This window comes from Lagopus muta, chromosome 10, assembly GCF_023343835.1.
Source record: "Lagopus muta isolate bLagMut1 chromosome 10, bLagMut1 primary, whole genome shotgun sequence".
NCBI lineage: Eukaryota > Metazoa > Chordata > Aves > Galliformes > Phasianidae > Lagopus > Lagopus muta.
The window spans coordinates 4,610,127-4,633,535 of record NC_064442.1 but is presented as its reverse complement, the minus strand read 5'-3'; the positions used below and the strand labels follow the sequence as shown (position 1 = coordinate 4,633,535).

General features: G+C 40.2%; 2 long non-coding RNA genes across 6 annotated transcripts in view; both read right to left on the bottom strand.

Annotated features, from left to right (window-relative positions):
* The window catches only part of LOC125698245 (uncharacterized), a 352,601-nt gene extending 344,500 nt beyond the window's left edge, over positions 1-8,101 (bottom strand). For all 5 annotated transcript variants that reach the window (XR_007379135.1, XR_007379132.1, XR_007379129.1 and 2 more), the window contains exon 1: positions 7,841-8,101. This is a non-coding gene — a long non-coding RNA (uncharacterized LOC125698245). The remainder of the gene's footprint in view (positions 1-7,840) is intronic.
* Positions 8,102-19,239: 11,138 nt separating this feature from the next.
* LOC125698246 (uncharacterized) lies at positions 19,240-23,069 on the bottom strand. Its single transcript, XR_007379137.1, has 3 exons — positions 22,830-23,069; positions 22,090-22,215; positions 19,240-19,730 (listed from the first exon to the last, which is right to left on the bottom strand). It is a non-coding gene; the product is annotated as an uncharacterized LOC125698246 (long non-coding RNA).
* Positions 23,070-23,409: the final 340 nt, after the last annotated feature.

Genomic DNA, 23,409 nt, shown 5'->3' with positions numbered 1-23,409 from the left:
TCAGTTCTGCCAGGAGGCATTCCTTTCCTTTCTTAAGAAATAAGCTGAATATTTTTCCTGTGTAAACATCGTTCCACATCTGTTCGCACTGAAGAACATCAGAGCACCACTTCTCAGAGGCCGTTCTGGCTATGTGTGGCCAAACGTACCATAGAGAAATCAGCACAGAGTCAAGAATATCCTCAAAGTTGAGGCTTGAAAGAATCACCTCACCCCACTGCCACAGTTCGCCCATTCAATTCATACAATAGCTGCTGTTATCCTCATGTATGAAAGGTTAACATTCATGCAGTGCTTTGGACATAGAGATCACTGTAAGTTCAATTAACTCTCAGTTGATCGTGCCTTGAATGACAGGCACAGATTTACCAAAAAATCAGAAAGGAGGCTTACCCTACCCATTAGCACTGCCCAGTGTGGCTGTGGCTGCACGATCCCCCTGCTTGGACCTGCACCATGGCAGCCACAGAGCTAGTGGCTGGGAAGAAAAACCCTAAACCAACTCTTTTCTTGAGCAGAGTATAAAAGACAAACCACTTCTACAGCCAATGATAGCAAAAATCCTTAAGGGAGTCCACTGATTACACTACTGAGATTTGTATGAACTAACTAGGGTAAATAATTAGACTATATTTTAATTAATATATCAGTGCCTGCTAGCACAATATAGTTAAATTTGTGCCATTATTAAAGCTGAATGAAAGAAAATTGTCCTATTTGTGGTGAAATTATAATCGTGACCTTTCCAAGAAAAAGATGAGGCAAGAACTCCACAAAGCTTTTTTGTGCTGAAAGAAGTCAAGAGATGCCTCTAGCTCACCAAGTGCCTGTGTGCTTCTCCTCTAGGTAACAAACCTGGATATGGCAAAAGTGTCTCTGGTGAACAGGGAAATGAGCCACACATACATATATATATATATATATATATATATATATATATATATATATATACATGACACAGATCACAAAATGAGGGCTAAAAATACAGTCCAATTACTCAAAGTATATAATTTTTTTGACAGGTTTGACCTTGTTATTACTTCAAAGCACCCGTGTCAATCAAAAGCGGCTTTCTTACACAAACCAGGAAAAATATTTGCACATTGCAACAACACCTTTCTCTAAAAGCTGGCTTCCTGCGTAACGCTGCAGTTTTGGGGAACAGACTGTTCCCTCCTTTGGGCATTAGCAGAGTGGACTTAGTCTTGATATCCTCCCTGCTGCCATTGGGCCTTCTCCTTTGCTACCCATGGAGGTACTTTTCCCCATCTCCCTAGCAGGAGCAAGGAATGGAAGGAGGATAAATCTGCAGATTTCTCCGTATGAAAGAAGTGATCTTTCACGTAGGCCTGAACTTTGAGCACAGCATTTGATAATTGATAGAATCACTCAGGTTGGAAGAAACCACTAATGTTATTTAGGTCCAACCATCAGCCCACTGATGACCCATTTCTTTTGCTAGATACAGGTGGTTGGACCATCTGAGACCCCAGGGCTGTGTACCAGGAACAGCATCCCAGCAGAAGGACCAAGTCTAGCAAGAGGCCCTGGCTGTTTCAGCACTGGAGGACAAGAAGCTGCTCAGTTTGCTCCTCCTGAGGCAGCAGCTGATCTCCATGCTGAGGCAGGCAGTGTGAAACACGAGGGCTTGATTTTCAGGAGGTGGGAGGCTTAGCACCTGCTGAAAATAAGACCCACTTAAGTTTTCACAACAGCACTCACCTTGAAAGATTTAAGCCAGACTGTCTGGTTAACTGGCTGTTCCCCCAGCACCATCGTGTTTATCAAAGCCCTCCAGCAATTCCCTCCCCTTTAAAGTATTTTTGATTTTTTGATCACTTCATCCAATTTAAGATGTCACACTGGTTATTGTCACTTCTCTCCCAAATTTCTCCAACTTTTGGCCCACACAAGATAGAAGATAACCCCAGTATCACTTATCAAAAAAGGAGAATGTGAAATGGACCTCACCATTCAGCCTTAACATTAATCTTTCCTCCAGCCTCTCATTACTTTGCCAATAAGACACTCTTCCTCACACCACATTTCGATATATTTGACATCTGTCATAAAACTCAGGTCACACATATCTGTCTTCTGGTAAAATGAGTCATCCTACAGAGACCCACACCATATCATTAAGGTCTTGCCAGAAATAATTATTGACATATTGTCATCGCATCCAGCCTCCTGTATTAATAGGAGTCATAAATTATCAGCCTTTTTTCTTCCCTGTACCTAGCAAAGAAATGAGGGAACAAACACCAGGAAAGCAGGTAAGTGGCCTTTGGGTGACTGAACAAGGCATGCCCGTTCACTGCTTTCTAGAAGCTATGCATGATTTAATCTTATTTGAATAATTAGCTCCAGAAGTCAAAAGTCTTTCCCTCCTCCCTTACTGTTCTACAGGCTATACTCTTATCAAAACAAAAAAACTACTTACTGTCCAAAACATGCAGCTGACAAACAACAGTAGGAGGTGCTTAGGGGAGAGAGGTTACAGTCAGATGGAATTCGGACCATCCTCAGCATAAGAACACCGAGTGCATTAAAAAGGGAAGTTTAACCTGTTCTTGGTGCTGCTGCACAAGAAGATGCAACCTGCCTGTTTTTATTAACAAATCAGGTATACTTGAGGATATTTTCCTGCTTTTTTATTTTTGAAAGCATAAGTATCTTCCACAGAGAGAAGAGCAGAGATTACAGCCATAACTAGAAGAGACAATAACCTTTCCCAGAACCAAAACACTCCAGTAGAACAGGCACTGCCACAGGTCCTTCCTAGAGCTGTTGGAGTGGGCTCAGTTACCACCTCTAGGCTCCCCTTGCTGCACATACTGGTACCAGGGACACAAGGACAAGGCGGTTAACAGTTAAAGTGACTTCTAGCAGACCCAAGCTCTGCTTTAGAGTCATGACACCAAGAGAGGACAGCTCAGGTAAAAAGGAACTGCACACACCAGTGATGCTCCCCAGGCCCAGCAATGGCAAAAACGTCACTTTAATCTCTTATGCTTTCACTCCTTCCATCTACAGGAGTACTGAGAGTGCCTCAAACTAATTAATAAGCTGCTCTGTAACTTTGGGCATTACTTTCTTTTCCCCTTTTGATTCACATGCACATTATTTTTAGAAAACGAAAAAGGTTGCATTTAGGAAAAAAACCACCTGTGGCACTGCTTATCTGCTCATCACACGTTTGTGGGAACGGGGAGGAGGGGGAAGAAAACATAGGCTGCTCTCACCACTGTCACCTCGCTCAATCCAAAACCTCCCAGGTCCTCAACGAGAACCAGTTTCCTTTCTTCCTCCCCAAAACCCTGTGGTTACATTCACAAATCCTGAGCTGGGCAGGCACTGTTAGGAGACAGCTCATTTTTATGGGCCATCTGTAGGTGACATTCACCTGGGCTAACAAACATGATGGCACTCATAACCTTATCATGTAGGCACCATCACATTCTTGGCTAAGGTGTTGAGCTCTTAGACAATTTTGCTCTTTTCAGGTCACTTGCTTTTGCCCATTTAAACTCCTGTTCTTTTCAGGGTTGAATTCAGTAAAGGTAGGAGCATGAAAGACACTCATGCTTTTCTGCTTGGGCACTGTGCTTTGACACACTGGAGGATGCTGTCTTTCATTATTAAGTTTGGCAGCATTTAAATTAAGCAATATCTTGACAGAAAAAAGGAGGTGGATGAAGAGCCCTGGGAATTTTTTTTTTTTTCCTGTTTAATTGTACTGCATTTGATGCATTCCAAAAACACTAGAAAAACTGCTCTCCAGAGACAAAAAAAAGTTTACACACACCCTCCCCACCCCCCAGCTGAGGTAGTTTGGCAGCACATAGAAGGATAGAAAACTATCATCTGTCCAGGGAAATCCACCCCCTGCTTCTTCCAGCCCTCTTTCAGCTGGTGCATGCAAGATGTTCCTGCTCACTTCATCCTCAAACATTTAAACACTTTGAGGACCACACACCTACAGTGCGTTATTTGCAAGGCTTCTAAGATGAGATCCAGTGTGCATGCATGTGTATCTGTGGGTGGGAATGGCTGGATAATGTTACCGTGATAGCTGATGATAATATTTCTAGCAATTGTTAAGCTTCTTAAGTCTCCACTTTGTGAATGCTTCAGTGTATCATTTTCTGAAAAATACAGCCTTCCTTGCCTATGGAAAGGTACTGGTCAATAACGTGCTTGTGCAAGATTATCTAGGAATCTTTGATTTATTCCAGAGGAAAAAAAAAGTCTCCCCTACACAAATGCACCTTTCTAAACACTTCAGGGGTCGCATGGTTCACTGCAGGATTGTGTCAGTACAGCCATAAAATAAGGCAGCAGCTCAAGCTGTCTTGGGCTAGCTGGGCAGCAGGTACAGCAGAAACACAGATGTGCGTAGCCTGAGCTGTTTGAAAGTGGCCGCTTGCTTTTCTGCTTTTGTTCCAAATAGACATCAGAAAGTGTGTAAGGGATGAAGAAGTGTGTGTTTCTCCAGTGTTTCGGGAAAAAGAATAGTGTGGGAGTAGAGATAATTTGATGAGTCAAATTCCTAATTCCCTTCAGACCTGTAAAATCAGTAGGAGTTGTTTCACTTTCATCCTAACATACAAAGATGGGTAAAGTTAGAACAAAGAAAGATGGGGAAAAAATGAGCTTTTTTCATAGAAGCTCACGTAAGAAAGACCAAAAACTCCAGCGGTCTTCTTGGTGCCAGGACAAAACCAAGAGCAATCTGCTACCCTGCATAGCATGTTATTTATCTGGGAGTGCTCATTCAGGCCCTGTTTTCTGAGTGCTCTGCTTGTCTTTTTCCCCATTTCCTCTGCCACGGTGACTACACCAGGCTGTAGCTTGCCTTAAACAAAGCACAATGTCCTCTGGGACTTCCTTAAAAATGCCATTCAAGACCAACTTAAAGGCCAGCTTTTCTGGCTGTATCATGCTTATGTTTCACATTATTTATCAGTTCCTCCTCTTCTTCCACTGCACCGAGGCACAAAATTCTTGTTTTAACCCAAAGGCATTTTCAAGTCGAGCCACCCATAACCATTCCCTCCTCTCATTCATTTTTGTCCTGAGTTAAACCTGACTATCCACTTCTCCTTCAGGCAGTATTATTCTCAAAGCTTCCCAAACTCCATAAATTAACCATAGTTTCACCCATCAAAACAACCCACCACACTCTCATTCTTCCACGCGTAGAAACTCATTACAATGTCCATTACAACTACAAAATTGTACACACAATGGCATTTGCTAACACATCCTTTTAATGCTTTCAGCTTTCCATGTTCTTCTCATATAAAATATCCTGCTTTCTTACTCCTTGGAGCCTGATCCAAAACCCAGCAAGGTACTGAAAATACTGATTTCCAAGGTTTTGCGGATCAAATACTTGTCCCACCACTTCTTTCAAGACACGGATTCACTTACTACCATTCTGTTTAACTCAAATGTAGCCCCTGGCTTCCTCTGACTACGATTAAAATTCTCTGCAGTTTTGTTCCCCAAACTCTGCCCAAGTGGTCTGGGAGCCCCAGGGCACAGGACTTCCTTTAAGACATCTGTGAGAATTCAGAAAAGTGAACCTATTGCTAGGGTGTTTAAATTTACCACTGAAAAGAAAAATCCTAAGGATTCACAATTCAAAGCAGGATGAAAAAAAAAAAAAAAAAAAAAAAAAATCACTGTTGCATCTATTTGTAGACTGCCTGATACTAAAAGGTTCCAACTTCAATAAAACCACCTGGATTCTACTGTAAAATAAATAGTAATAATTATATCGTTGCTATCACCATGTTAGGCCCCAATACTCTCATCCTGAGAGCTCTCCTCGTTTGAAGGAGAGTTCTTTCTTCTAGAGAGCACTGAAGCTTATACAAAAAGTCAACCTATGCACAAGAGGCAAAAGCCAGCACTAAGGAATAGCACTAAGCAATAACAATGAATCATGCATTTAATGCAGGAAGCAGAGATCTCTAGTTTTGTCTTTTGTGTGAACAGTTTCCCTTGTCCAGGTCCCTAAATTTGTAATTTTATTTATTTCAAAGTCTCATCCTCTGTCACAGCAAGCCCCCAGCTGACAGCCTCATTGTCCCCTTGGCTGTCATGGGAAGTCATGATAGATGGCTACACTGTGACCCTTTTAGACAGTCCGTGTTCATATTATGCTCAGAGAATTTTTCATCGATAGTCAACGCAAACCCTTCCACTGGTGTATTTGTACAAACGTACAAAAATATTTACAATACTTGTGGATGCACATAAGTGGCCGAAGCAAATCTACGTTGATAGGTTTCAGCATTTTGGAACTCAAAGCAGAGGTATCTCATGAGTAAATGCAGTCATTTGTAGCATATGTAATTCTTATTTAATATTTCAGTCGAAGTACAGCCAGAATACTTTCCACTGTGGGGAGCAGAGACTTGAAATAACTAGTTTTTGATACTAGCCATATTGCACTTCACTTTTCCTCAGCACAGAATGCCAGCTTGTTTCTTCAAATTAAGACAATATGCTTATAGTGATGAACCTTATTGGCCATCTATCTTCCTTTTGTAATCTGGCTCTCATCAAGCTGAAATGAAGCCATTTCTTCTGACTGTGGCTGATTAAACACAGAGTAAACCTAGATCTCTGAGGAGGCTCTAATGATTCTCCACAGGCCTAGTGTCAGCCCAGCACCTGCAGCATTCAGCTTCCCCATTTCCATCATAAAATGAAGCATCTGTTACGGAGAAGTGTTATCTTTTTATCATGGATGGTATCTTTCTGTTTGAATTCACCTACCCCATTTGGTATAAATTACAGCCACTTCATACGTAATGAATGGTCACACAGGATGCACTCTGGTTATTGGGGGTTAAAAGGGCACAAAATCCTTTACTAAGCCTTTATTTAACTTGGTGAAAGTTAAGACTACATGGCTTGTGTAAAACCTTCTTTCTTACAACAAACAGGAGGAAATACTTATCACAGCTTAATGCTGAAGCATTTTGATATTGCTTATCTAAATACTGGCCTTTGAATTTTTTTGGAGGCGATTTCTGTGGCAACATTATTAGTTGCAGAGAAAAGAAACAGAGAAACACATTCACACCAAAGACATTTCTGTTTTGGCAACTTGATTACCTACAAGTCTAAAATGTAAAAGTAGTGAAGATTTGTTTGCAAGAAAGGACAGTTGCCAACTTAGAACCTGCTGTAAATCCCACAGAAGTCAGTTGGCATATTTTCAATGATTTCAACAGCATTTGCTTGGATCAGGCCAAAGATCAGCTAGCTGTTTGCATTTGTGTGGTCCACGTGCTCCTCTACGTTTTACCTTCTTTTTTTCCATTTAAGCTTAGAAATGCAACTTTGTCTCAGAAACAGCTTTTCTACTGATGAGGTCTTCAGGCTTTGTTTGCCAGAAATTTCATTGTCACCCACCTAAAACATGGATAGACTGGACAACTTCACATCTCAAAAAATAAAACTTCCAAATAACCCAATTCAGAAGAACTTTGCTCATCTGCTCTTCAAGTACCAGGGAAACCAAACAGTTACAAAACGGCAACCAAGCACCTATTAACACATAGCTACAAGAACTTCTGGAGGTGGAGGCAACAACTGCACGGTGTTCGTGGCCAATGAATTTCATAGAGGCTGTTGTAACAGCCATTTTTATAACATCTGAAAATCACAGGTGAGAGGCAGCCTTCTGTACCACTGTAATACTACAGTGTGATGGAAAGTACAGCAATAACAGTGGAGTGGCACAACCCTAGGCTGCAGCAAATCAGAACAAGCCCAAATGCGACAACTGTGGACACAGAAACAAAGAAAAACTGTTTACCTTTAGAAGGCCTCAGTTATGCAGGGATCTCCAGCAAGGTCCCCTCACCTCCACTGCCAGCCCTTAAATGAGGGCTGGGAAGGGGTGGATCTTGGCTCCACTGCATGCACCTGAGCTCCCCTGGGTTGGCCCTGCCTTCCCACCAGGTGCTCAATCACTGCTTCAGTGACTTGCATTTCTGCTACACCTTCCATGTTCTATGCTGTAAATATGAAGCCTTGAATGAACAGCATAGAGATACTTTAAAGTAGCTAGGTTGGATATTTGCATGAGACTGACCAGAGGAGAGCAGAGATCAGCACCACCTATTTCTTGGCAAATTCTCAGGGTGTTGAGTCACTGAGGTGTTAAACCAGGATAGCAAAAGCAGTTACAGTCCAAAGCATTTCATATCACTCATCATCATAAGCCATGCTCTGAACAGGACATGTCCCCACTCCAGTCACTGTGATTTACAGTACAGCACTAATAATGTTTTAACTATCAGTTAGCCTTGAAGTGATTAAGTAGTGATCTTTCTAGGCCCCTTCCAACTGAACTACTCTATTCTATAGTCCAAATATTCCCCCCCATGATTTTTTTTTTTTTTTTTTTTTTAAAAAAGTTTCTCTTGTATGATGGCCACCTCATCAGGTCCACCTCAGATTTCTTTTCCTCGTGTTTATTAACAGGTATAGAAAATGGACACAAAGCAGTAAATTGAGGTTCTACTGAATTATATGTTTGGATGATCAAAAAGGAAATTATAATCGAAAAACTTCTTTGGTGGATTTTTTTGCCTACTTAGTTTTCATTGCACATCACACCTAAAATAATTCAATTGCATAAAAGTAATTTAAAACTGTATGTTATTATCAGGTTTAAAGTTTCAAGTACCTGAAGAACCTATTATCTAGAGAGGAAAGGGGGAGCAGCTTTTAGTGGAGCTACTGGGAAAAAAATCCTTATGAAAATAAGGAAAAGTGAACAATTTTGCACCAACATGCATTTTCCTGATCATTCTGCAAGCCTGCATTATGTGGCCACTTTCTGCTGATCCATTCTGTAGCAAGCAAAATCATATTGTCCTATCACAAGAGCACACTTGTTATTCAAAATAATTAGGACATGAGTCATCTTAGTACCATAGTTGGCATTAGTGATATATGGGGCTGATGACTGATGAGTCCAATGAACGTTTGACTCGTGTAGACTTAAAGTATGCAGCTGAGAAGCCCAGTTAATTCAGAAGAGACACAGCATAGCAGCGATAGCATCTTGTAAAAGCAAGATCCAAGACAAGTAGAAATGCAGCAACACTAGTGATGAAAACGACTGAGGTCTTCAGATTTCGCAGAGTAGCTGAAAAAATGGAAGCACTTCTACACAAAAAAAGTAAAAACTCAGATGTTTTCTACTTGAAACATTCAAAGATTAATAAGTTGCTTTTTTCTACTGTTTACACGTTGTTTGCAGGTGATGGAGTTGTTTTTGTTCCCTGTCCACTTTCTCCCATTTTTTCTTTTTGTTACTTTGGTTGAATAAGTGAATGATATGCAAAATTTCAGTTTGGTTTGGAAAAGTTGTAACAGCAGAACGAAAAATGAAACTAGCTCAACCACTTTAGAGAGTTTCAATTTTCCTTTGTTCCCTTCTGTAACTTATCCAGAATTAGAGATCTGGAAGAGTTCATCCAAAAACCAGGGGAAAAAAAAAAAAAAAGGATGGGGACTGCAAAGGAAAGGAAAACGATGAAAAAAATCCAAACTTTTTTCCTCAAAGAGCATAGAGAAAAGAAAAATGAAAAGGTTTACTATTTATTTTAAGCAAAATAGAAATATGAAGACTGGAAAAGTATATTTGAATTTACTTTTTTTTTCTTAAGGGTATCAAACATTTCTGCAACTGACCAATAAATTTAACATGTGACAACATCTGTATTTAGCTAAGTTTGTTGCTGCATTTCAGACATAAGGAAGGTTTCCAATGCTTGAAAACTGTCTGTTTTTTCCTACCCTATTATGGTATCTAACAAAAAACACTGCACCAAACAAGCTCTGACTTAGTTTAAAAGTAGTAGTGTTTCAAATCAAATATGCTTTAGGACAACATCAAGGCTGAAATCTGCATCAGACGCAATTCATTTTGAATGCCACCTTTTGTAAGCCCTTCCAGTTGGTATTCTAGTCAGAAAGGTGCCCAAAAAATCAACTGTCTTCAAATCTGCTTCATGTAGTGGTGAAACTAATAAGTACTTGTCTTTCAGCAGCTGGACACCCTGAGGGCAAGAGGAAAGCAATCAGAGCCAGAGACTCCAGTTAGTGTTTTCTTCCTCCATGGGGCAACTTTGGGTGAAGCACAGATGTTCCCTACATCAGTATTAAATCCACATTTTGACTGCAAGTTGAATCAACAGGCTATAGAGCAGTGGAGACCATTAAGAACTACACGCTAATGGCGACTAAAAGTTGAAGGACCTCATTTCTGAGATGAAACTAGTCATCCAAAATTAGTCAAAAATAAATATTTAAAAGCTAGGAGACAAAGACATGATTATTTCCCCTGCAGTTCCACACACTGAAGCATCTAATCTCAAATTTAACATTAAATGATTTGAAATCTCCCCGATGGTTTTAACTAGGCATGAAGTAGTACAGTGCCCTCCTAGAAAATAAAAAAAATCTGATTTGGTAGCTTTCTGGGTTTTTTTTTTTGTTTTTTTTTGTTTCTTTGTTTGTTTTTTTAAATAGTCACTCTCTTAAGATTTAAACTCCAATTGGGACACAATGGTTCTCATGATCACTATCTTCATGCAGCAAGATGCTTTCTTCATTGATGCCAACTCCATAATACATATAGACCATGTAAAATGGTGCCAGAAGAGGCTCCATTAATGGACTAAAGCACTCGATGGTTTTCCAAGCCATTAAGCCATTTTACAGCTGTGCTGGGGGAAAGAGCAGAAAAAAAATCCACAGCTACAATGAAATATCAGGCGTGTATCAACTTACACAGTTCTGAAGAACAATACGTGAAAAATGTTGTGATCACCACAGATGAAAGAACTTGGAGGTGAAATTGGTCTCTCACAGCAATATCAGTTCGCATCATCAACAACAATGTATCTGGACAATGTGCCAGTGTCATTGACTTCCACCATTTTAAAGGCCTTTAATACTGATTACTGCACAGTCCACAAAAGCTTTTCTTGTGAGAACTCTGAAAAGGTTGATTATATGTACATTACAGCTGAAAATGGATCAGACAAGTAGTAAGTTATGAAAGTACAAACACAAGAGAATAAAACCATTCACTGTGCTTGAATTACTTTAGTTTATCTTCTTAGGCTGAATTGTGGCTGTGGTCTTTTGCAACTCAAATAAAAAGCATAGATCAAGATGAGATAAAGATAACTGAGTATTGCCCAGCATTAGGCAATAAAATCAGTAGCAGGAATGGAAAACTTAGATACTACATAGAAAAAAGTTACAGTAACACAGGCAAAAATCCTTTGTAGCTACAAGTCAAGAAAATTAGGCACTAAAACAACAAGACAAGCCTCTGCTCTTGCACATCTTTATGAAGATGTTTGAAATTGAAATTACTTTGGCCAGCTGAAGGGGACTGTGTGACGTTCCCCTTAAACATGGTTTGGATGCTTCCAAGACATGAGGGCTGACAACTTTCATATTATGGCCTGTACAGGGGAGAAAACTTCATTCCAAATCTAAAGTCCTGCATTACACTGGGAAGAAAAATACCTCAAAAAACACTTCTCAGAAAATTCTTCCCATGTGCTTTAGAGACGTGTTTCCCTACATACCTTCAAAACAAAATTAAGTTTTCATTATTTTCTGCTTATTTTAGCACGAAAAAGCCAAGACAGCCATCACTGGAAGGAAGGAAAAGTCACAATTTGTATTGCTAGCAATGCACACCTCAGGAGGAACTGAGTATGGTCTGCAAGTCAAAGAAGAGTTTACAGACCGAGCAGTCAGGAAAAGAAAAATTCAAATGCTGCATCTTTGCTCTCTAAATACAATAAATACTATGGAAGCTTCAGTGTTACCCTGTGAAACAAAGCTTGTACTTTTTAGAACAAAATATCCTAAATTAAATTCTAGTCACTACATTAAGGGGTCAGTTCCAAAAGATGAAAGTACATTCCATAGCAGAGTTAAAGGATAATAGAAACAAAAAAAAAACTACAACACACGCTAGCATTATTGAAAAAGAGCATGAGTTGTTACATCCATGAAATGTTAGATTTTCCGCTATTCACAAGGCTCTGCATTCTTAATATCTGTAAAGAACGGTCATCTCAATTGCTAAAATATAACCAAATGCTCAAGCCACAGCTAAAATTCTCCAAAGCAGCCACATCCAGCTGATTCTGCCACTTAGCACTTCTCCTGTAACACCAGCAGTGTAACCTTAGTCCCTAAAAATTGGAGGGCACATTACACAGCCGACCTTGGTCTGATCTGGCTCTGGGACAAGCGGTTGTGCAATCTTAGGGCTGAGAGACACAAGGAAATGGTGGGGCTTGGAAAGGTGCAAGCAGCCCCAGATGGAGAGGAAAGCAGTCAGAGCCAAGCAGTAACCTGTTCTTGGGGCTGGCAGTCACCTAAAGCAGCAGGGTCACACATCATACAGACACCAGATAACCTTGTATCAAATGCTGCAGGATATGTAAAAAGCTTTGAGCTTTTCCCCCAACATGTCACAGGCACACATACTCCTACGTGCAGATATGCAGACACACATGTAACAACTGCCTTCTCCAATACAGACAAAAGTTTGCTAATTGATGTTTGTTAAAATTAATCTTTTGCCAGTTAGAATTAGTCACACATGAAGCATCATGAGCTTCAAGTAGGCTGTCTTAATTAAAGTTTTATCTGTCACTTAATGGAAGAATTATCATCAATTTTGAGCACTGTTTTTCATTCAGAAAACAGCAGTGTTGTATCAACCTGCATGTTCCTGTATGTAAATCCAAGTTTCTGATTTCAAATGGAGGCTGATTTGCTTTGCAATGTGCTTGCTGCTTTGCCACACTCTCACCCCACATAGCATAGGTGTGTGCAAACTGGTGAACCCACAAAAGGAAAGGAAGCTGCACATTCAGATACTTTCATGCAATGAAATACCAGTTGCATGGCTTTGCCTTCACGTACTTCAGATTTTTTCTCTTGCAAATAGTTGTACCAGTGCTGCTTCTTGGGACAGTTTTGGAGCCAAAAAAACGTTCAGCAATGCCAGTTTCTCTAAAGCATGCTCTATTGTCCATAAGCTAATCCAGAAAAATAGCACTAACGAGGATGGAATTAAATCTGGAGTCATTCAGGAGTAGCTGAGATCCACATCTTCCCAATCAGTAACATTTTGTACCATATTGCAAAATTTCTTGTTAGAACACAAATGCTCTTTTTATTACAAGTGCTTAAATGAGTTGTTAGTGACGTCTTCACAGAGAGAGCTGAAGAATTTGTTTGTACTTTACAAAGAACCTCTTCCTCTATTCAAAGCCACCAGTTGTTTTAATTTAAACTAATATTAAAAGCTTCTTGCCCAGAGTCTGGGGCTGGCTGTGCCACTATACAGCCAGCTCTTTATCAGTGTAACAGAGCAGTAGCATTAAGATCATGCACTCAAGCAATACGTATCCTTAAGTTACTTCCCTCAGTTTGCTAGAATTAATCCGGATTTACACGTCACTCATCTACACAGGACAGCTAGTGCCCAATTTCTTCACACAGAACTGTGGAGCTGATTCAAATAGCAAAGACAAGGAGCTCTGTGTTTATTAACAGAAAAGAATGGATTGGTAAATCAAAAACTCCCTTTGTCTGAACCGCTGCAGATTCAGGGGGCTGAACCAAGTGACAACACGTCCCAGAAATTGCATCGTCATCGATACAGCAGCATAAATCAGGAATGCTTTGGTGGCTTTTCTGGGCAGTTTTTTTTTTTCCTGTTAAAAAACACAGAGCAGCCAATCGCTCTCTTGTGCTATGCTGACGTCAGTAAACACAGAAATCTATGGAGTTCTCTTTAAAGTATTTCGGCTACATGCAGTGGAGCTTTAATAGGATCAGTCCCTTCCTGACAGGTCACAGTATGCTGGCTAAATTTGCTTACACTTTATGATTTCAAAGGCTTCTATTCCCATTTTTGAGAAGATTCCCCCTCCCCCCCCCCTTTTTTTTTTTGTTTTTAATAACCACAGCAATGATCAAAGTGCTTTTAAAACATGCTACTCATGACTACTTTGAGCTTAAAAAGAAAAAGCAGAAATCTAGAGTGATTCCAAACAGCGTTTCATTTCAATTTAAGGAAGGTATAAATTTTGCATTTTAACTTCCACCATTCAACCACTGGAGGTAAAGAACAGTTTGTTAAATTATTTACTGGCACCTATCAAGCTGAAGTTTAAAGTCAAAAATCAATCAGCAGTTCAAGACTTTAGATCAGCACAGGGGTGTTGGATACCACGCAGAATTAAGCCAAGATGCAAGTGAACAGATCTTTCATCTATAATATTTTATTCAAGTTTTGGAACATATGGGGAAAAAAAAATAAGGACAGGTCAGTGCAAAAGAGATGGAGCACAAAGTGTCCATCTGCCACTTTCAAAGAATACGTGGAGTATGTAAAACTAAATGCAGCCACGTGCAGGAATTCAGCTGATGAGCACTTCAGTGCCCACACCACGTTTATATTTTTATGGTATTATCTAAAATACCCACTCAATGAAAACTGCTGGTTTACCTTGGAAAGGAAAGCCAAGCTGCTCCCTGCCAGGATTTAAGCACACTGTTCTTGGGTAGTGTATGTTTTCCATGCTTTATGCTAGGCTACCAAAATCCCTACACCAGCACTTATTACACAGTCCAGTTCCCCCCTCCCCAGAAGAAGAAAACAGATTTTTGTTCATTCCAACACTTTTTATGAAATATAGGGCTTCTCTAAGGGACCAGTTCCAGTTTATAAGCAGGCAGTATATAACAACATAACATTCTGGGCACAGCGACTGCAAAGGTACACTCATCACATATGAATGATTGTTAGCAGAAAGCATTGCCATTTCTTTGCTATCCTTGGAAAAAGGAGAGGAAAAACTACATTAACTGCTGGGGCAGAGAGGAAAGGGACACTCCAGTTCGCGCCATTGATTCTCTGCAGTGCAGAGGCTGAGAAGTTAATGCATTCTGCTTCTCTTCAATGCCAGCTTTCCCTTGCCTTATTCATACAATTTAACTCCGGCTGTCTCCTACTCATCCCTCCTGCTTTGCCTCCCGCTTTCTCAAAAGGCATTTCTCTGCACGGCACATCAGAAACTAAAAATCTAAGTTGCTATCTTACTTCCAAACCGAGCTGTTGTCAGCATTAAACCTACACAATGCATTACAATATAATCCATTTACAGGGTGTCTTATCATGCAAATAACTCAAGGTGCCTCACAATAAAATAAAAAGGACGAGAGGAATAAACCTTGGCCATTGGAACACACAAAAAAGGAAACCTTGAAATTTACTTTTAAACACACTAATGGCTCTTTTCTCCCAGTGAGGCTTGAAGAAGGACAGGGGAGAGGATTTCACCAAGGAATTCCTATTAGCATTTGATGGGAGTTAAATGTGCAAATCCAGCCCGAGATCACTGGGGGACTAGACTTCTTAAAAAGGGAAGCTTCCCTGAGATCTTGAGAAGATTCATAAGGCACGAGCATTAGAGAAAAGCTTGGTCACCAGAACAAGGCCTTAATGATCTGGCTTAGGGGCAGAGCTGTAAAAGCTCCTTGCAACATAGAAGCAGAAACACTGTTTAAAAGTAGCTAGCCATAGCTCATTTCTGACTCATTTCCAAAAAGGGTCCTGGTTTAAATTAGTGTGTCATTATTAGCATAGAAATAGCAAATAAAAGGCACTTTTCCCTTTCTCATTTCATTTGTTTTCACTTTCCATAGTTCTTCCTTAGGCTGTTGTAAACACCCCTTGCGAAGAGACAGATCAGGAACATCCTCCCACTCCTTTGCTCCCCCAGTTGGAGCACAAAGCATGAAGCTGAGCAGACCTGCCCAGGAGCACAGGAGGAACAGGAACTAAAGCACATTATGGACCTGATTCTCCCTTGCTCCAAGGAACAGGGGCAGATCAGCTTATGCCATGGCTTCTCTCGCTCCCCCACTCACACCAAACAAGCTTTAATAGTGACAACCAGAGCACATACACCTCACCTACACAAGCACCAACAGACACCTCACTCCTTGCATGGTCCTCAGAAACATTTCTTCCTACTCCCAAAAAAACACACTTCCAATATCCAAAGTGTGCTGCATTTTTTCAGTAGTGGTCACTGACACATCATCAGATCCATAACACAGCTAGCATTCATCTACCACATTCTAATTTGACTGAGGAACATATAATGCATTTCCAAACATACACTATCTGCCCTTAAAGATAATTATGTACCAACATCTGTTCTACTTCCAGAGCTCACCGCACCCAGCCTGGCTTACAAGCTGGGTTAAGTCCACAGTCATATAAGTAGAAAGCTGAACTGTAATTTCCCATTTTCAAGACAGATTTCTGGGTTTTATTTTATTTCTGGGTCAAAACAGCCACTGTTTCTATGTTGCTCTGAACACTGGCTCTCCTTAGATTTGATTGATCTTTTTCTTCAGGACAGCCACTTTTACATTCATGCCCACTGATTTAAATCCAGAGCAATACTTAAACTGTGAATAATATCCCACATTTCTAACTGCTATCAGATTGTTGCCTGTGGCCCATGCTAAGAAGTAATGAACTCCTGAAGTTACTTGAAGAAATAAAAGACTGAAGTAAAAATGCAATTTAAATTGGAAAGCAGTGCGTTGTTTGACTCCTCGCTTCAAAGTACGAAGGCCAATTTGTTTGTATGTGAAGAGGATGAAAGCCCAAGACACTTCATCCCTCCTATCTCTGGGCACGTGTAGCACCCATGGCTTACGAGAGCCCTTCCTCAGGGACCATAGCTAATTTCAGAAGCAACAGAGGGATATGTATCATCTGCCTTTCCAAGATCAGAATCATGTCTGCCTTGGTAAGCTAAGCTTTAGCTTGGAGAGAGCTTTTATGGCTGAGTTATAAAAACCCTGGAAACAGGGGAGTTTATGATAGAACCACTGACAGACCCTTAACTATAGCAGTATTCATGGTTACCACTACAAGACAGGCATTATGTTGGAGGGCAGTAAAGTTAAACCTGCCCATAGGGCATCCTGAAATGTTAACTGCTGGTGCATATAGTAAGATTTTTAGCACAGGTGTACTCTCCAAATAAACTTGCTTCCAGAAACCTCCTCCTTTTCAAAACAGCAAAGAAAAAAAAGATTTTCATCTATGACACTGGAAACATTTCTATAGTTGTGAACAACTACATTTGATTAAAATCTGTCAGATTTATCTTCTTAGCAGGAGGGAAGAAATATGTGTTTTCCTCCAAAAGGAAATCAATGTGTCTTTATGATAGATGCAGAGTGAAAATGGGGATGTTGTCACTTTAAGTGGGGAAGGAGGAAGGACGGGCACCCCACTGGATATTACCATTAGCTGCTGGCATAATTGTTGCAAGGCAATGCCCCAGTTCAGATCTTATATTCTGCTTTTATAGGGCTGTTTTATGGTCACTGACCCAACAGCTATTACTCAGACATTTAAGGCACAGCATCTTCAGTGCAGAAGCATTTTGTTGTTGTTCTTTTTGCATTTCTTAATTACAGCACCTTAGTGAAATCCCAGGAAAAAAAAGTCCTTGGATTTTTTTTTCTTTTTGCTGACAACATTCATGCCAGAGCCCAACCAGCTCCTTCAAAACAGCAGAATAATTTCACTTGAAATAACACAGAATTTAAAAACTGCTTACAGCACGCTGCTTGATTTAGTGGCCAAAACAAACATTCCCATTGAGATACTGTATCACCAAAATTAGGAAAAAAAATATTAATTGAGGGAGTGAAACAGAGCCCGATTAAAATCAGTAACCTACTGCCCTTATCAAACTATTTGACCTTAACTAATGCATTATCAGCTTGGATTACGACATTATCCAGAGTTACCAAAACTGTTTAAAGAGCCATGCACATGAATACACTGCCCCTATCCTGGAAAACTTAAGTGCTAGACACAGAAAAAGAAAGGAATAAGCAATGATTGCACCCTGACCAATTAAACCACAGAAAGATTAAACAACATGCTCAGTAAAACAAATTTTTGGCAAAAGATGAGTATGAAACCTGCATATCCTCAATGCCAGACCACAGGCCTGAACAGAAATCCATGGTCTTTTTGGAGCCCTTATATTCAACTAAGTAAAACAAAATCTCTGCAGTTTTTAATGCTGAGTGATATTCTGCACAAACCACTTTCAATAGGGATCCAAGTCCTCTAAAGAAGCAAAAAAATGCATGTTCTGGGAGAAAGCACAGATCTCCAGAGAAGCCTTGAGAAGGTGTCACAGCAAAGGCCCTTATACTGACCTCTTATAGGATGAGATGGTCAAAAGAATAAATACCTGTGTTATTTTTGGTTGGTTTTGAGCAGGGCCCTCCCTATCTTACCAGCTATGCTGATCACATACCTGCAAATGACACAGAATTACTCAGGGCAATCCAAGCTACAAGCTCTCACTGTACTGAGTATCAGGGCATTATACCAACGTAATGTGCAGAAATCTGGTGGTACTGAGGGGAAAGCAATGCAAGTGTGACACACAGGCACCAGGCATTTATGCCAGAAAGATCTCAGTGATTGTGAATGATTTGCCATTAAGCACCAATTTTATGTTCCACAAAAGGGAAAATAGGATACAAGAATATGAGTAGAGAATGAAGACCCAGAAAATACCCCACGCCACGTATAAATCCACAGTAGTTCTGGTCATTCTAATTCAAAATAGATAGCTAGATTATAACACTTTCCCTGTTTTTAAGTAAAGAACACCTAATAAAAACAAAGAGGGGACATGATATCTGCCCTACAAAACCCAGGACAGAAAAGGTAAGTAGAGAATAATTATTCACTGTTTTTCACAGTACAATTTGTGGGGCCTATTACAAAAACAAGTATTTTCCTCCGCAGCCCAAATTAAGTGATAGAACTAATCCACACAAATCCTGATGAGAACAAAAGTACATATGGGTTTAAAGAAACTTAAATCAGTACTACTGAGCATTGGCTTTGAATGTCCTAACTGCTGACTGTGGAAACCAGAAGGGCACATAACTCTGCTTTTAAATCTTTTCCTAAGCATCCGTCACTAAAGCTGCATGGGCCAGGAGTTGCTTTGGTTTGACCCAACTTGCAACTAAATTACAGAAAAATAATGAGCTTTATTATTAAATCTTCACATACTACACAAAATTGAGTTAATAAAATCTATAGACAATGCAAATAATTATTGTGACAGAAAGTGATGGAAGAGGACGAGATGCTTACTCAGAGCAGCCCATTACTGTCTATTTAAAGCAACATAAATACACATACAACAGAAGTCAGGGAACACAACTACTTTTGTAGAATGTAAAACTGTCTCAAAACAGTTGAACTAGAAGGATTAAGAGTTTAATCTCCATCTATGTTGAATGCTATAGCATAAAGATGCTGAAAGTGTCTGGAGTTGAGAGCTAGAAAAAAAACTCCAAATAGAAAACAGGAAATTATCTCATCTATGAAAAAAATTGCTAGGATAACTCATTAGATATCGGGGTCCAACTCTACTTTCAGAAAGGAGACAGCAATATTGAAGCATCACCAGAGCTAAAAATGAACCAGGTACTAGAAACAAGCTTCATACGCCCCACATCAAATTCAGCAGTTTGACAAAGAGGATGAACAAGGACTCATTTCTGAGCAGCAGCACCTGCATGCAAGGAAAACACTGGTTAGCACGGAGTATTTGACCTTGCTGCCAACTTGACAAGATGCAAAAATAGAAATCATAGAAACTCAGCCCTGATGGAGTTTCCCAGCACTGAAAGCTACTAAACTTTGAACAGGCACTTTCAATACTGAGAACAATTCCCACATCTTCATGATATAATTCAGATTTTGGTCTTGCTCTTCCACTTTTTTTTTTTCCCCTCCTGATGTACACCGACGACTTTGCAATACTAAGGTTGAGATTCTGAAAAGGTAGTCCAAATTTCAGGGGCAATGGAGAAATATCACTGGAAGTAGCAGCTGGGGGTCTGTTCTTCTCATTCGCAGGATCACACTGATCACCAAACTCAGACCAGAGTAGGAAAGTGAACCCAGACCAAATTATCAGGGATAGGGAAGGAATTCTTAAAGCATGGCATTACCTGGACGTGTTTCAGCTGGTTTCCCCATACCTTGATGGCACCTTGCTGTGATTTTTTCTCTGCCTACACTTACGGATTGGGCAACAAGGAAGTGCAGAGCAGAGGGAAAAACTGCAGTTTTAAATTGGTAGCAGTCTCTGGGTTTATCATAGGTAATTTGTAGTATTTAATAGCTCTGATATACAGGAGGTCACATGAAATCATTTAGAAGTCCTGTCTGGATTCAATTCCTAAGAAATTATTAATCTCTGCCTGGCACAGGGGAGATAATGGCATTTCCTTCAGTAGAGCCTTAGACAGTGCCAAGAGCAGGAGTCTGACTGTCATCAAATCAGCCAGCAAAAACAAGAGGGGTATTTGGTTGTTTGTTTATTGAGTCATTCCAGCTTGATATTGGCTTTATGCCAATGCATATAAGTCCAGAGATAAAGAGTCATTTCTAGTGACTGCAAGACACTCCATTTCTCCCCACTGCCGCACAGAAGCCTAGCGCTAAATTAAATCCTATCCCAGATATGCTGGTAACCTGAACCTTGACTTTCACAAAGGAGAAAAGGTTCAGGAGACAAGCTGGGGCAAATCCAGAGAAGGGTCATAAAGGTGCAATGAGCCAGATCCCTGCATAAAAGTTCTGCTGCCTTTCAACAGGCCAGTGCAGATTTGAACTTGGAAGAGTCCAAAGGAAAGTATTTAAACCCAGGTTTCAGAATGCAGAGTGTGCTCAGGAGCCTGGAGTGGCATTTTTTTAATAGAGCAAACAATACAAAGTAAATAAGGAACAATGACAGCCCCCTGGGTACTCTGAAGGAAAACTGAAAGTCCCACTGGTGTGCTCTGCTTGCTGGAGAACACAGGAGCCAAATGCAAGCATGTTAGAAGACTGTAGCCTGGAAGAGTTTTTTTCTCCTTCTTTAAAGCAATGAAATGGTTCAACAACCTTCTGAGAAGGTAAAAAAAAAAAAATCTTGCCTGTCTACATTTGCAAGAGCAGCCTGAATTACCTGCCTTTCCCTTTAAGCATTTTCAGATACAAATCAAACACAGATGGCCCATTATGTTTATGACCTCACTGTCAATTGCTCTAGATAGTGCATGCATTAATTATTGAAATATTTTCATAGTATACAACTTTTTAGTGTTCATATTGTCACAGATAATTTCAACTTTCTGATTAGAAGGAGGTATAAACAGTGTTATTTATGAGAATTAATCTCTTGAATACCATAAAAACCACAAATATACTGGAGCTTTTTTTATAATGAATTCAGCATTAAAAAAGGAAAGAAAAGAAAAAAGCCAACAACAAAAAGAAACTGGCCTCAGTCCTGAAAGTCAACATTATGTTAACATTCCCTGTGATACATAAACGATGCCAAAACCTATTACAATTGCAGTAAATTTTGATTACTAGAGTTGTTTGTTATTTATGTCTAGAAGATAATATTGGGAATAGCCCTCTTCTTTTCCGTTTGTAACTTACATCTATAAAATATTGTGATTTTTAAACAGCCAAAAAAAAAAAATCACAACACAACCAATCTTTGACTGAGGTTTTCGAATTGTTGTGTCTACTCTGGTTCAAGAAAACAACCTTTGGAGACTGAGTAGACAGTGGCATTTCTTTAACTCTAGTTTACTTTCATTGGCAAAAATTCAACAACTCCAGACCAAGCCCAGAAGAATCCACAAAGCAACAAACAGCTCCTGGGAGCTGCAAAAGAGCCATATTACAAATAGAACTGTCAGAAACACAAGTTTCCCCCAAAAACAGCCCACAGCCACTAGAGGAATGCCTTAAGTTTTCACGCTCCTGAGCAAAGAAAAGGAACAAACTCAAACCTCTACTTCCTTGTCAACAGAGAGGATAAAAAGTAGCAAGATAAAATGGCTTTTTCTGCCAGCTGTTTCAGACAGTACCTTGAGAGCATCAGTCGGCTGCAGGTCCCCTGACACCAAATCAAGATGTCCCACGTGGGAATAGCCATCAGCCCCAGGCAGGAGCCCTGCCCTGCCTGCATACTGCTGGATCCACACACCACATTCCTGAAAAACAGAAAGCCAAACCTTACAGCTTCTTTTACTTATACTTGTTATTGCCTTAACACATCTCCAAGATAAAACTAGAAAGGGAACCCCAAATTTATGGAGTGAAGAATTAAGGGAGTTAATTCCTCCTAGAATATTCCAGATGAGCAGAGCATGCCTTTCCAGTACAGCTATTTTCAGAAAATCCTTCAATAAGCTGATGCCATTCAAGGCAGCAAAAGCAGGAGCAAAGGGGGGAAAGAAAGGAAGAGAAAGAAACATCTCATGGAAGCAGCCCAAGGGAGAAATAAGTTCACAACTAGCACATTTACACCTTTTTTGATTTATTTAAAGTACAAGAATAGTGTAATATGACCTGTTTGCATCAGTAACAAACTCTTGCATTTACAGCAGATCAAGTCCAGACCCCACTCCAGGGGTGCAGGCACCTAACAGGCCCCTAACAGGCCCATGGAGCCAAGGGAACAGTGCTGGGGCATCTCCAGCTCCCCCAGAATAGAAAGGAAAAGAGGGGAAGCTCAAGGAAAAACAAATCCTAGCCACTTCTTCTTTTTTTTTTTTTTTTTTTTTTTTTTCTTTTCTTTTCTTTTAAAGCAAAGAAACAGAATCACCTCTGAGACCAGCAGCCCAACTTCATGCACAACCACCAGATCTTATCTTCGCAGTTAAGTGAGGCCTGAGTTTTACAAGGCCCAGGTTTGAGCTCATCACCTTCCCAGAACCACACCGCACAGGTAAGGGCACTCAGATTCCTCCACAAAAACCTCTCTGCCCCCTCAGATCGCTCTTCTCAGAGGTTTAACATCTGCTACAGCCTCTCTAATAACCAAATTAACTGAGAAGGAGAAACAGATGGCAAATCAAAGCCCACACCCTCCAAGATGGAGGCTGTTAAGTCCCCTAAGCTCCCAGCATTCCTTTGGGCCAATTTGCACCACAGGCTGCAGCTGCCTATAGATTCAGCGAAGGCCTCAGCCTACTCCTACTCTTCTCTGCATGTATGTGTGCTTTCTTAGAGGTTTTTTTGTGTGTGTGCTGTTAAAATGAAATTGGGAAGGAAAATGGAAGTTTTTTGGTGGTGGTTTTTTTTTTTTTTTTAATGGGTGGGAGTTGCTCTGAACTTGGAAGTGAGGGAGTTCTGTACCTCAGCCTCTCCACAAATCTGCTGTTCATCTGTCCTGCTTCTGGTTG